The sequence below is a fragment of the Chenopodium album genome, chromosome 12 (genome assembly GCF_948465745.1).
Source record: "Chenopodium album chromosome 12, dcCheAlbu1.1, whole genome shotgun sequence".
Classification (NCBI taxonomy): Eukaryota; Viridiplantae; Streptophyta; class Magnoliopsida; order Caryophyllales; family Amaranthaceae; genus Chenopodium; species Chenopodium album.
Genome location: NC_137845.1, coordinates 2,455,580 through 2,466,155, shown reverse-complemented (window position 1 = coordinate 2,466,155; position 10,576 = coordinate 2,455,580). Strand labels below are relative to the sequence as shown.

General features: G+C 35.2%; 1 long non-coding RNA gene across 5 annotated transcripts; it reads left to right on the top strand.

Moving 5' to 3' along the window:
* The first annotated feature begins 7,101 nt into the window (after nt 1-7,101).
* On the top strand, nt 7,102-10,576 carry LOC145571585 (uncharacterized). 5 transcript variants are annotated; one of them, XR_014096599.1, is made up of 5 exons: nt 7,102-7,257; nt 8,804-9,116; nt 9,677-9,809; nt 9,914-10,005; nt 10,080-10,576. It is a non-coding gene; the product is annotated as an uncharacterized LOC145571585 (long non-coding RNA). The 5 variants fall into 5 exon arrangements; XR_014096601.1 differs by having other exon boundaries at nt 7,102-9,116; nt 10,080-10,255; nt 10,412-10,576; XR_014096600.1 differs by having other exon boundaries at nt 7,102-9,116; nt 9,706-9,809.

Sequence of the window (10,576 nt, the reverse complement as noted above, 5' to 3'; positions counted from 1 at the left end):
CAAGGTTGCTTCGACTTGTGGTTCTCATTATTTCTTGACTATAGTAGATGATTTTTCAAGAGGAGTATGGACGTACTTATTGCGTAATAAAACCGAGGTTGAATTGATGTTTCTAAATTTTGTTGCTTTGGTTAAACGTCAATTTGAGCATGAGATTAAACTTGTCCGTAGTGATAATGGTACGGAATTTAATTCCTTGCGTGACTATTTTTTTGCTAATGGGATTATATTTGAGACTTCTTGTGTGGGGACTCCACAACAAAATGGTCGTGTTGAGCGTAAGCATCAACATATCTTCATTTATTTCACGTGATGTACAATTTTTTGAGCATGAATTTCCTTTTATTGTACCCCCTACTGACGGAGTTGAAGCTCCTACACACGTTCACATTGAAGAACATTTTGCTAGTGATGATGACATGAGTAGTATTCTTGATGGTGGGAATGTATGCCATGAGAATGTTGATGCGGAAGGGGATATTAACTCCCAGGCAGATTGCTCCGCGGGGGGGGGGGGGGGGGGGGGCTGCGGCACGACCATGCAGACCGCAACCAGGCTGCGGCTGGGTCTGCCAGCAGCACTTCCCAGGCAGAGTGCTCCGCGGGGGGGCTGCGGCACGACCACGCAGACCGCGACCAGGTTGCGGCTGGGTCTGCCAGCAGCATTGGTGACAGCGTGCAGTCCCAGGCAGCTCTGGACTTGTCTTTGGCAGCCTCCGAAGCACAGCAGCAACAACTAGGGGCTTCTCTCGACGATCTTGAGCAGGCAGAAATGGGTAAAGGGAAGCGTACAAAATTCCCTTCAGTTAAGTTCCGTGATTTGTGACCCATACCATCCGAAATAATAGTCCATTCGCATCTCAAAGTTCATCCGCGTCATCTTCCTCAGGTACTGTCTATCCCATAACACATTTTGTTGATTCTCACCGTTTTTCTGTGAAACATAGAAAATACATTGCAGCAATTACAGGTGGTAATGAGCCGAAAAGTTTCAAAGAGGCTATGAGGCATGAAGGATGGAGAAAAGCAATGGCCGATGAAATTCAAGCACTTGAAGATCAAGGCACGTGAGTGTTAGATGACCTACCACCTGGAAAGAAAGCTCTTGGGAGTAAATGGGTTTATAAAGAGAAGTACGATGAGCACGGGAATCTTCAAAGATTGAAGGCGAGATTAGTCATATTTGGCAATCATCAGGTCGAAGGCCTAGACTACAATGAGACATTTGCTCCGGTGGCAAAGATGGTGACGGTTCGAACTTTTCTTGCAGTTGCAGCAGTAAAGAATTGGGAAGTCCATCAAATAGACGTGCACAATGCTTTCTTACATGGCGATTTAGAGGAAGAAGTATACATGAAAATTCCCCCTGGCTTTAACAAAGATAATTCTGGGAAAGTGTGCAGGATGAAGAAGTCATTGTATGGCTTGAAGCAAGCTCCACGGTGCTGGTTTGCTAAATTGACAACGGCTTTGAAAAAATATGGCTTTAAACAGTCATACTATGATTATTCCCTTTTTACTCTGACGAGAGGGAACATGCAACTCAATGTGCTAGTCTATGTCGATGATTTAATTGTTGCAGGGAACGATAAAACTGCCTTGTTGTCATTCAAGACGTATTTAGGGAACTGCTTCAAGATGAAAGACTTGGGTGTTTTGAAATATTTTTTGGGGCTAGAGATAGCTCGAAACAAGCAAGGATTTTTTATGAGTCAGAGAAAGTATGCCTTAGACATTATTTCCGAAACAGGGTTGCTAGATGCAAAACCTGCAGATTTTCCCATGGAGCAAAACCACAGGCTAGCTCTGGCAGATGGGGATTTGTTTGATGATGTAGAAAGGTATAGACGTCTTATAGGACGTTTGATCTATTTAGCTGTCACCAGGCCGGACTTGGCCTATTCTATGCATATTTTATCTCAATTTATGCAAAGCCCGAGAGTAGAGCATTGGGATGCTGCTCTAAGAGTTGTGCGATATCTGAAGAAGAGTCCAGGTCAGGGTATCTTGTTGAGGTCTGATAGTGCTCTACAGTTGGAAGGATGGTGTGATTCGGATTGGGCGAGTTGTCCATTATCTCGACGATCGTTGACAGGTTGGTTTGTGTTTCTTGGTCTGTCTCCCGTGTCATGGAAAACCAAGAAACAACCAACAGTAGCTATGAGCTCCGCTGAGGCAGAGTACAGGTCTATGTCCGCATGCACTCGTGAGTTGAAGTGGCTAAAGCGGATTCTGAGAGATTTAGGTGTGCGACATGAGGGTGGTATGCACCTCTATTGTGACAGTCAGTTGGCATTATACATTGCGAAGAATCCGGTGTTTCATGAGCGAACGAAACACATTGAAGCAGATTGTCATTTTGTAAGGGATGCTATTACGGACGGTCTAATAAAACCGTCGTATGTGCCTACGACTCTTCAGTTGGCCAACATTTTTACGAAGGCTTTGGGAAAGGTCAAGTTTGAATTTTTACTCCGCAAGTTGGGCATTTATGATCCGTATGCTCCAACTTGAGGAGGGGTATTGGAGATCTTAGGATATTATATTGTGATATTATTGTGAATATCTTTGTGATATATTAGGAAACATATCTTTTGAGAAGATATGATAGAATATTGTGGGGTTGTTATCCTAGCTTATATATACATGTATTGTGCCATGAAGTTGAATGAGAAATTACAGTGAATAATTTTGATGAATTGTGAACGATTGTTTAACAGTTACAAATGGCATAAAGTCAATGCATAAATAGATTAGTGATGTCTGGATATAAAGAAGCACGCTAATTATCATGATTGCCACTCTCATTAGTACTTCTCCACCTTATATTATATACTTCTACATGCGTTTTCCTATGTAGTAGTCAGCACTTTCTAAATAGAATACAACAATATACTACGTAGCTTTTACATCTTTTATATATATCATTGTACTGATACTTCATATCATCGTATTATACTAGATTAACTCCTGTGCGATGCACGGATATGATGAAAGAATTTATAATTGTGTAAACTTCAAATACATATCAGTCAAAATATGTAAAATCTTTGTATTACATACGATATTATTAACATAAACCAAACTATAAAAATTAAAATAATATAAACAAAAGAAAATTCATGTTTACATTAAAATTTTGCGAACTTTGTACTTAGATGGAGTAACCACATATATAAAAGATTGATATTTGTTTTCCTTAAGATTTTTGAAAGAAAAAGTATTGAAAACTAAAAAGTTTAATGTACTGTATTAAACTACTTTGCAATCAGTAGTTAGATTTTTTTTTTTTTAAAAAAAAAAAAACCTAAAACGAAAAAAAAAAGTTTAGGCGGGAAATAAATGAATGAGAAGCTGACACGTGTACAATTTAAAAAAAGTAATGATGTCAACGGTTATTACTTTAGTAATATTTATAGATTAAAAGATTGAGACATGAATGGTAAATTATGAATGTTTTGGATTAGGAGTCTAAGAGTAGTAAGTGTGTGGCCTTCTAATTAACAAATTAAACTAACTTTCATATTCACTTGAGAACACACATTTATTGCTATTCACAGTTTTTGCATCTTTGTCTATTGTTTGCCTGATTTAAGTTTGTTGCAGCCCTATTTTTCTACATACTAGGGCCCAGCTCTTATCTATTTCAATAATTTGCTCTCATTCAATTATCCACGTGGAAAAAAGAATAGTACGAGTGAAAAAAAAAATCTCAATTTGATACTCCGATCTATTTTAAATTTAAGCCAAATGTTAATAAAGTTTAGTTTCCTTAATTCACTATTTGAATACTTATAAGAGAGTGCAATTTTACACTTGAATGTACATAGGATAAACACCCAATGAATGAATAATTTCCGGACCTAAGTTCCTAACCCCCAAAAGAATCCAATATGTAATAAATTTTGAAATTTAACAAAAACAATATTGACAAAGAGGAACCACTTGAGAGTAGAGATAGAATTATTTCTTCAAAAGTCTCACAAAGTTTGACTCTAGCTCATAATATGAGGTTGGAAACGATAACACTACATAGTACATAACTACATACTCCACCCCACCTCAAGCTCTTTTGGAAGAGATAATGGCAACCAACTTTTTATTATAAGAAGCTTGTGAAAGCTAGTAATATTGTATGTATAAATAATGCAAGACCTAACATACAAACTATTTTTACAAAAGTATTAAATGAGATGAACAACTTGTTTTTTTATTGATTATTTTACTTTATGGGGTATGTATAAATTTATATTTCACTATAAAACAAGGGGATTATAAATAATTTGAATAAACACATACTCCATATTTTTCATGTTAAACTGTTCAACATTCTAGTCACAGATTTGGAGCACAGAGGAATATTGCATTAGCATTGTGCAGAAAATATGATTGCTAAATGCTAATAATAGTAGTACTAGAATATTCCATGTACATACATGTCTATATTGTTTATAGTTTTTGCATAGAACTATTGCAGACAACGCAAGGGCAAATCATAAGCAAATACATTTATATCAAAATCAGATTTGGAAGATCACAAAATATTGGAAAAATAAACAACAAGTAGTACTTGGTTACATACTCATCACATGGAAAAAAATAAAAGGTTTTGAGGTATGCCTGACATTTATATTTTTAAGTTTGATAAAAATTATGCCTGACAAATTGGTGACTAAAGCAAAGAGGACGACCACTATAAAAGATGTTAATCAACATCGCCGCATCATTTTCATCCTCTACAAAAGGTACGTCCTTTTTTGTGCACATTTTTCTAGGGCCACATTCAGTGATTCAACCATGCGTTCATGTATTTGCGCAATTGGACATCAGCCGCATGAGTATCCTCGAATATCCAAATCAGTGTATCCTACTCCACTTGTCTGTTTTGTACTCCGTACTCTCTTCGTCTCAATTTATATATATATATATATATATCTTTGAAAGGAAGTGAAGCAAGTAAATTAGGACACCTTAAATAAGATATTTATGCAAGTAAATTAGTACAAATGTAGCATCAATCCGTATGATTGACTCGGCACAAATGACTTCATGTACAAGTGTGAGGTGTGACACTAAGTATAATTATGTATCATAAAATATGTATTATTACTGTAAAAAATTGATCTTATAAAGACGTAGATTACCACAAACCCAGCATCAACTTTTAACATGATAATATGAAGTATTTATTTAGGTATCAACAGAAAAATAGTGAAAGTTGATATATGAATAATGTTAAAAATTAAACTATAATGATTATTGATTAATACAATTCGAATGAGTAAAAATTAGTACTTGTTTGATTTGCATAAAAAATGGATAGTGATAGTATTAAATGTTATACTATAGCTGTTAGTCGTATAAAATGTTAAACTATAGCGGTTAGTCGTATAAAATGGCGGACAAAAGCATGAATAGTTGTATTTCCTACTAAATTGAGAAAATTAGCTACTATTAATTTTTCATGGAAGAGAGTGAGGAATACCTCAAGTGGTTAGAACTTCCCTTCCGATTTCAGGAGATTATGGGATTGATTCTCACCCCTGCCCTTGTGGCTCTCTAAACAAAAAAATAATAGTAAATAAATAAAATAAAATAGAACTTTCTATGTTCAACCAAAATGTATTTTACTATTCCTAAGAACTAAACTACAAGGGAAAACAATCTCCTCTAGAATGTAACTTATCATTTTTCATTCTTCAAATATACACTTGTAATGTTGTAAAAGTTTGGGAAGTGAGGGTTGTTGGATCACTGTTCAATCCCTTAATTTCAAGGTGAGAGTTTTAGATTCAATTCTTATTAAATCTACTTTGAGAGGATTTTCCTAGCTTCTTCTCCTTTTCTCATGAAACGAATTTTAGCACACCTATTATCTATGTTGGCACACTTCTATGTGAGATAAGTATAGAAAATTGTACTCTCACTTTTTGATGTGCTAAAGTTATTTTCCCCTCTTCTCAAGGTGTGTGTTCTTCTTAGGTTTTTTTTTTTTTTTTTTTTTTTTTTTTTTTGTTGTTGGGGGGGGGGGGGGGGGGGTGGGGGGAATAATTCTTGCTTAGCTAGGCGAGCTAGCTACTTGATAAACTAAGCCACTCAAGATATTTATAGCTTTGACAAGCCCTTACTACTTCCAAACAATCCAATGCTGTCACCGTTGGTATTTGGTGCTCATCGGCCCAAACTTGGGTCTTGTTAATTTGCCCGCCACTTTGAATTTTCAATAAGAGAAACCAGTCAAACTAGCATCCCAAACCATATTAAGAAAAGTGTTTTTGTAATGCTACATAATTTTTGCAAGTAGTTGGGTATTTAGTTATAAGAGCAGCTCTAATGATTGGAGCTAGAACCTTCCTTTCAACATTAAGTAATTCCTAGCTGTTAGCTTGATCATTGAAGCTAGAAAATACAATTAGCTTTGCTTGGAAAAATAAATAAAATAAAATAAAAATAAGTTATTTTAGGAGGTGGGGTTTATTTATGTAGTGCTAATAGCTAACTCATTGGAACTCATAGTAGCTAAAATGACAAATAGCTTTAAAGTTTATGTGGTATGCAAAACTAATTTGACAATTAATTTGCCATTAGAGTTGCTCTAAATATATTTATAATGAGCTATAAAAGAAGAAAAAAAAAAAAGGCTAATTGGTTCCATATGACGTGGATAATTGTGGTTTTACAAGGCTTTGTTCCAAAAAAAATTTGGCCCAAACCAACTCGAACATAATCAAACCATGCCATAAAAAGAATAATTTGGTTTACGATTCATTGTGGTATAGACCATTCTAAACAACTAACTTGACAAGTATCCAACAACTAGCACAACAACGAGTAGATTGGCTGTAAAGATCTGCCATTCTTTTGATAGCGAGACAAATAATTACGGTTGACTAGAAAATTGAACAAGATCGATTTCTTTTGAAGATAGTAGTATTCAAGTTCGATGTAAGTTAAACTCTTGGACCAGGAATTAAGTACGTTCTAATGTTCAAGTTCGGCGTAAATTTCTACTCTAGGAGCCCAAAAAAAAAAAAAAAAAAAAAAAAAAAAAAAAAAAAAAAAAAGTAAAAGTTTACAAGGACTGGACCTTATGTTTAATTTATGTTTTGTGGGAGACTTTTAGTGAATTGGGCTTTTAAAATGTTGATACGATTTCATATCCTACGAACCCAAAAAGAAAGTTTTCAGTCAAATAGTCGGTGTTTGATTTCTGATCTACTTGACATCCCCGGCATTACCTTCTGCGTCATTGTTTAGGTAAATTCTCTCTCATCTTTTGTCCTGTTATTTAATTTTAATTTGAAGATTATAATTTAGGGTTTTTTAGTTGTTTGTTCAACTATTTTTCTTCTCTCCTTTGCTTTGTAGGATTGAATTAATTGGGAATTACGTTGTTTATCTTGTGATTGAATTGGATTAGAATGCAGACATTTATTGTATTAATTTTGATAAATACTATTGTCTGCAATTATTCTGATTAATATTCGGTTATAAAGACAAAGGGCGGACATTCTTGATATCGTGAACCATCAACAAGTTATTGTTGTATTTACTCCGAAAATAAAATTGTTAATGTTAATAAAACAAATTACATGTCAATCCTGGTATTTTTATTGATATTAGCCTCTCCAATATGAGTAGTCTTGGTGGCGAGTAGCATGCCTAAGAGAGGATTATCAATACATACATATATTGATTTTGATTGATGCAAAATCATTTCTTTGATTTAATATGGGTTGGCACATACTAATCATTTCCTCTTGCAAATTCCAATTAGTGTTCTTTAATTGTTATTTGGAAATTTTTGGGTTTAGGGATATATACTGAGACGAAGCTTTCTGTATAGTACGAAGTGTATTTTATAGCCCATTTGGTAGTTGGTTATAACTGGTGGTTATAGAAATGAATTGTTAATTGTAAATTACGGAAGAGTTTAACATTGTAATCCCATGTTAAGGTAATTTCATCCTCTAGCTTCTATTTTCTCCATGTTCTTCAATTACCATCCATTACCACTTAAGACATTAAGAGCAGGTATTGGGTGGGAATGAAAATTTATAAAGAAGTATGCACAATTTGGGGCAAATTAGCATTGCCATGGGAATGATCCTTGAATTTACTTACAAATTTACATACAAACTCATCCTCATTACAATCATTTATAACCAGTTACCAAACAGCCAGTTTGTGGTTTCTTAAAATTAGGATTAAATAATGACAGGGCTGTGACATTGTAGTCTATGAATGGATGTTCTTATGACTATAATGCTGACCAATTTAGCAAGTGTTTATATCGAAAGACCCAAATGTAGGATGTACCATATTTTGGTTAGTTTGTATGATTTTTCTGACCTTGTGTGTGTGTGTGTGTGTGTGTAGTAACTTCAGATTTAATTTTAATTCACCTTTTTACTAATTTGTTGAATCAGAAGCAAAAGCTCTGTTCCTTATTCCTCAGTATCTTTTAGCTACAGACTACAGTGAAATGGCGAGGGGTAATTTTTGTATTTTGGTTGAAGCCGTTGAACACTATTTGAACATGCTTAGGAACTGTCTTTGTTTCAAAATTTCAGCATGCATCAAGAGCATGTCTTTGTTGTCTATCTAAATCGGTGCATGCGCTGCTTGATTGATTTAGTAATACAAGTACATCAATGCTGGATTGATGTTTATTCAGGCAAGATCTAGAAACTATTGCATGTCTTTGTTGTTCTGTTTACATTTTTTTCCTGTTAAGCCTTTTTTCTGGAAGAGGAAGAAGCATTTGGGCTTATGGCTAGCTCTTATTTTATTCTTAATTTAGGTTAAATATTGGTTTTTTTTAATGGATGCTGACCGGTTTGGCTCAAGTGTGAAAGAAACGAAGAATAAGAGAGGGTTTTGGGGGTGGAGAAAGGTAGGGAGAAGGATAATGACAGGGAATCGGGGATAAGCATAGAAGGAAAGATGATGATTGAGATGAACATAAAAAGAAAAAGGGAGCAAAAAAAGAGAATTAATTAATCATTGTTGGTATGAGATGCTGATATGATTGAAAATGTGGAAATTGGGGAGTGCAAGCGGAGGAGTGAAGCTTACAGAGCAGCAAAGAGAAGTTCTGGAATATTTGTCGACAGGTGAGTTTTGGAAAAGCCACCATTGGCACCATTGGTTCATGTAAAAGATTGTCATTTATTTTTTTTTAATTTAGTTGCCTCGTAATCACAGAACTTCAGCTGTCGTGACACGTTGATATACCAGAAGTTTTTGGCTGCATTCCTAGTTTCAAAATTGAAAAAATTTCAGTTTTCTGTATGTTGATCTAAACAGCTAAAACATCCTACTGTTATTAATAGTGTGGGTAAAGCTTATTCCACAACTTACAGTCCATTATTATTAGGTCCAAGTGAATATCCATGGGGCTGGGACTTGAAATGCGGTGTGGCAAGAGAGTGAAAATCCTTTTCTCTTTCAAGCATAGGCACTTTCTCTCCTCTTTGGCATAAGGCTGAATATGTTGCCATGTTGGCATGTCACAATTAAGTCTGAATTTTAACTTAGAGGGTTGTGTCTATTTACTAGTGTTGATAAATAAAAATTGCAGTTGGATTCCAGCAGATGACAATGTGCAGTGCTATTTTAATTTATAGGACATGTTATTAAGCCTTGTTTTGATGAATGAATTTTCCCTGTGTAGTTTGATGACTTACTGATTTGATTCTCTAGAATGACGAGCTTGAGGTAGATAAGAGGCTTCTACAATATGATGGTCCTGCTGAGAATCTAATGCTGTTATCTTATTCTAATCATTGAAATTGTGCCAGTGATAAGTAAGCTATACGAAATAGCCGTGTTCAGTTTGGTCTATTGTGTGATTTGTGTCGTGGTGTTGTAGCTTGTTAACTTTGCTTCCTTTGGGGTCATAATCTTCCAGGGGATTTTCTTAGGTGCCTACTGGGCGATTAACTGGTGAAGCAGAGAAGAATTATCCAGTCAAACTTAATTGTCTCTAAGAACCGGGTCCATGTAAAGTCTGAACCTTTCTCGTATATGTAACTTACCTCTCTTTATTCACTTATCAGTTCCCCAGAAGTTTTCAGGGTCCTCTCATGAATCTCAGATTGCTATTCTACTGAGGAAATGCTGAAGTTCAGGAAACCCGAAAAAAGAATTTTCATATAAAGGAGAAGCTTGACATAGAAGCTCTTGAAGGAGAAGCTTTAGATCTCGGTGTTATTTGTCGAATGATTGGATAACTGGATTTGTCACTTTGAAGGTAATCAAGCTCGAAAGGCTCCTTTTAATTCCCCGATAATAGGTCTTATGCAAATTAACTTTTTGTACTGAATTGTGTGTGGTATTGACTGATATGTTTTTGAATTCATTAATGTTTGATAGAAAGCTAATTGGTTTCAAAGCTGATTTATTGTAGGTGGTCTTATACATTACTGTTGTCTATTGATTGGGAATTCTTATGTCATTCCATTGCTGAATCTTTTGGGTGCTGTAACTATGTGTTATTAGTGTGATTGTGACTGTATGGAATGGTTTCATGACTGGCCGAATTGCCGTTAGATTCTTGGCCATGTTTCTCATA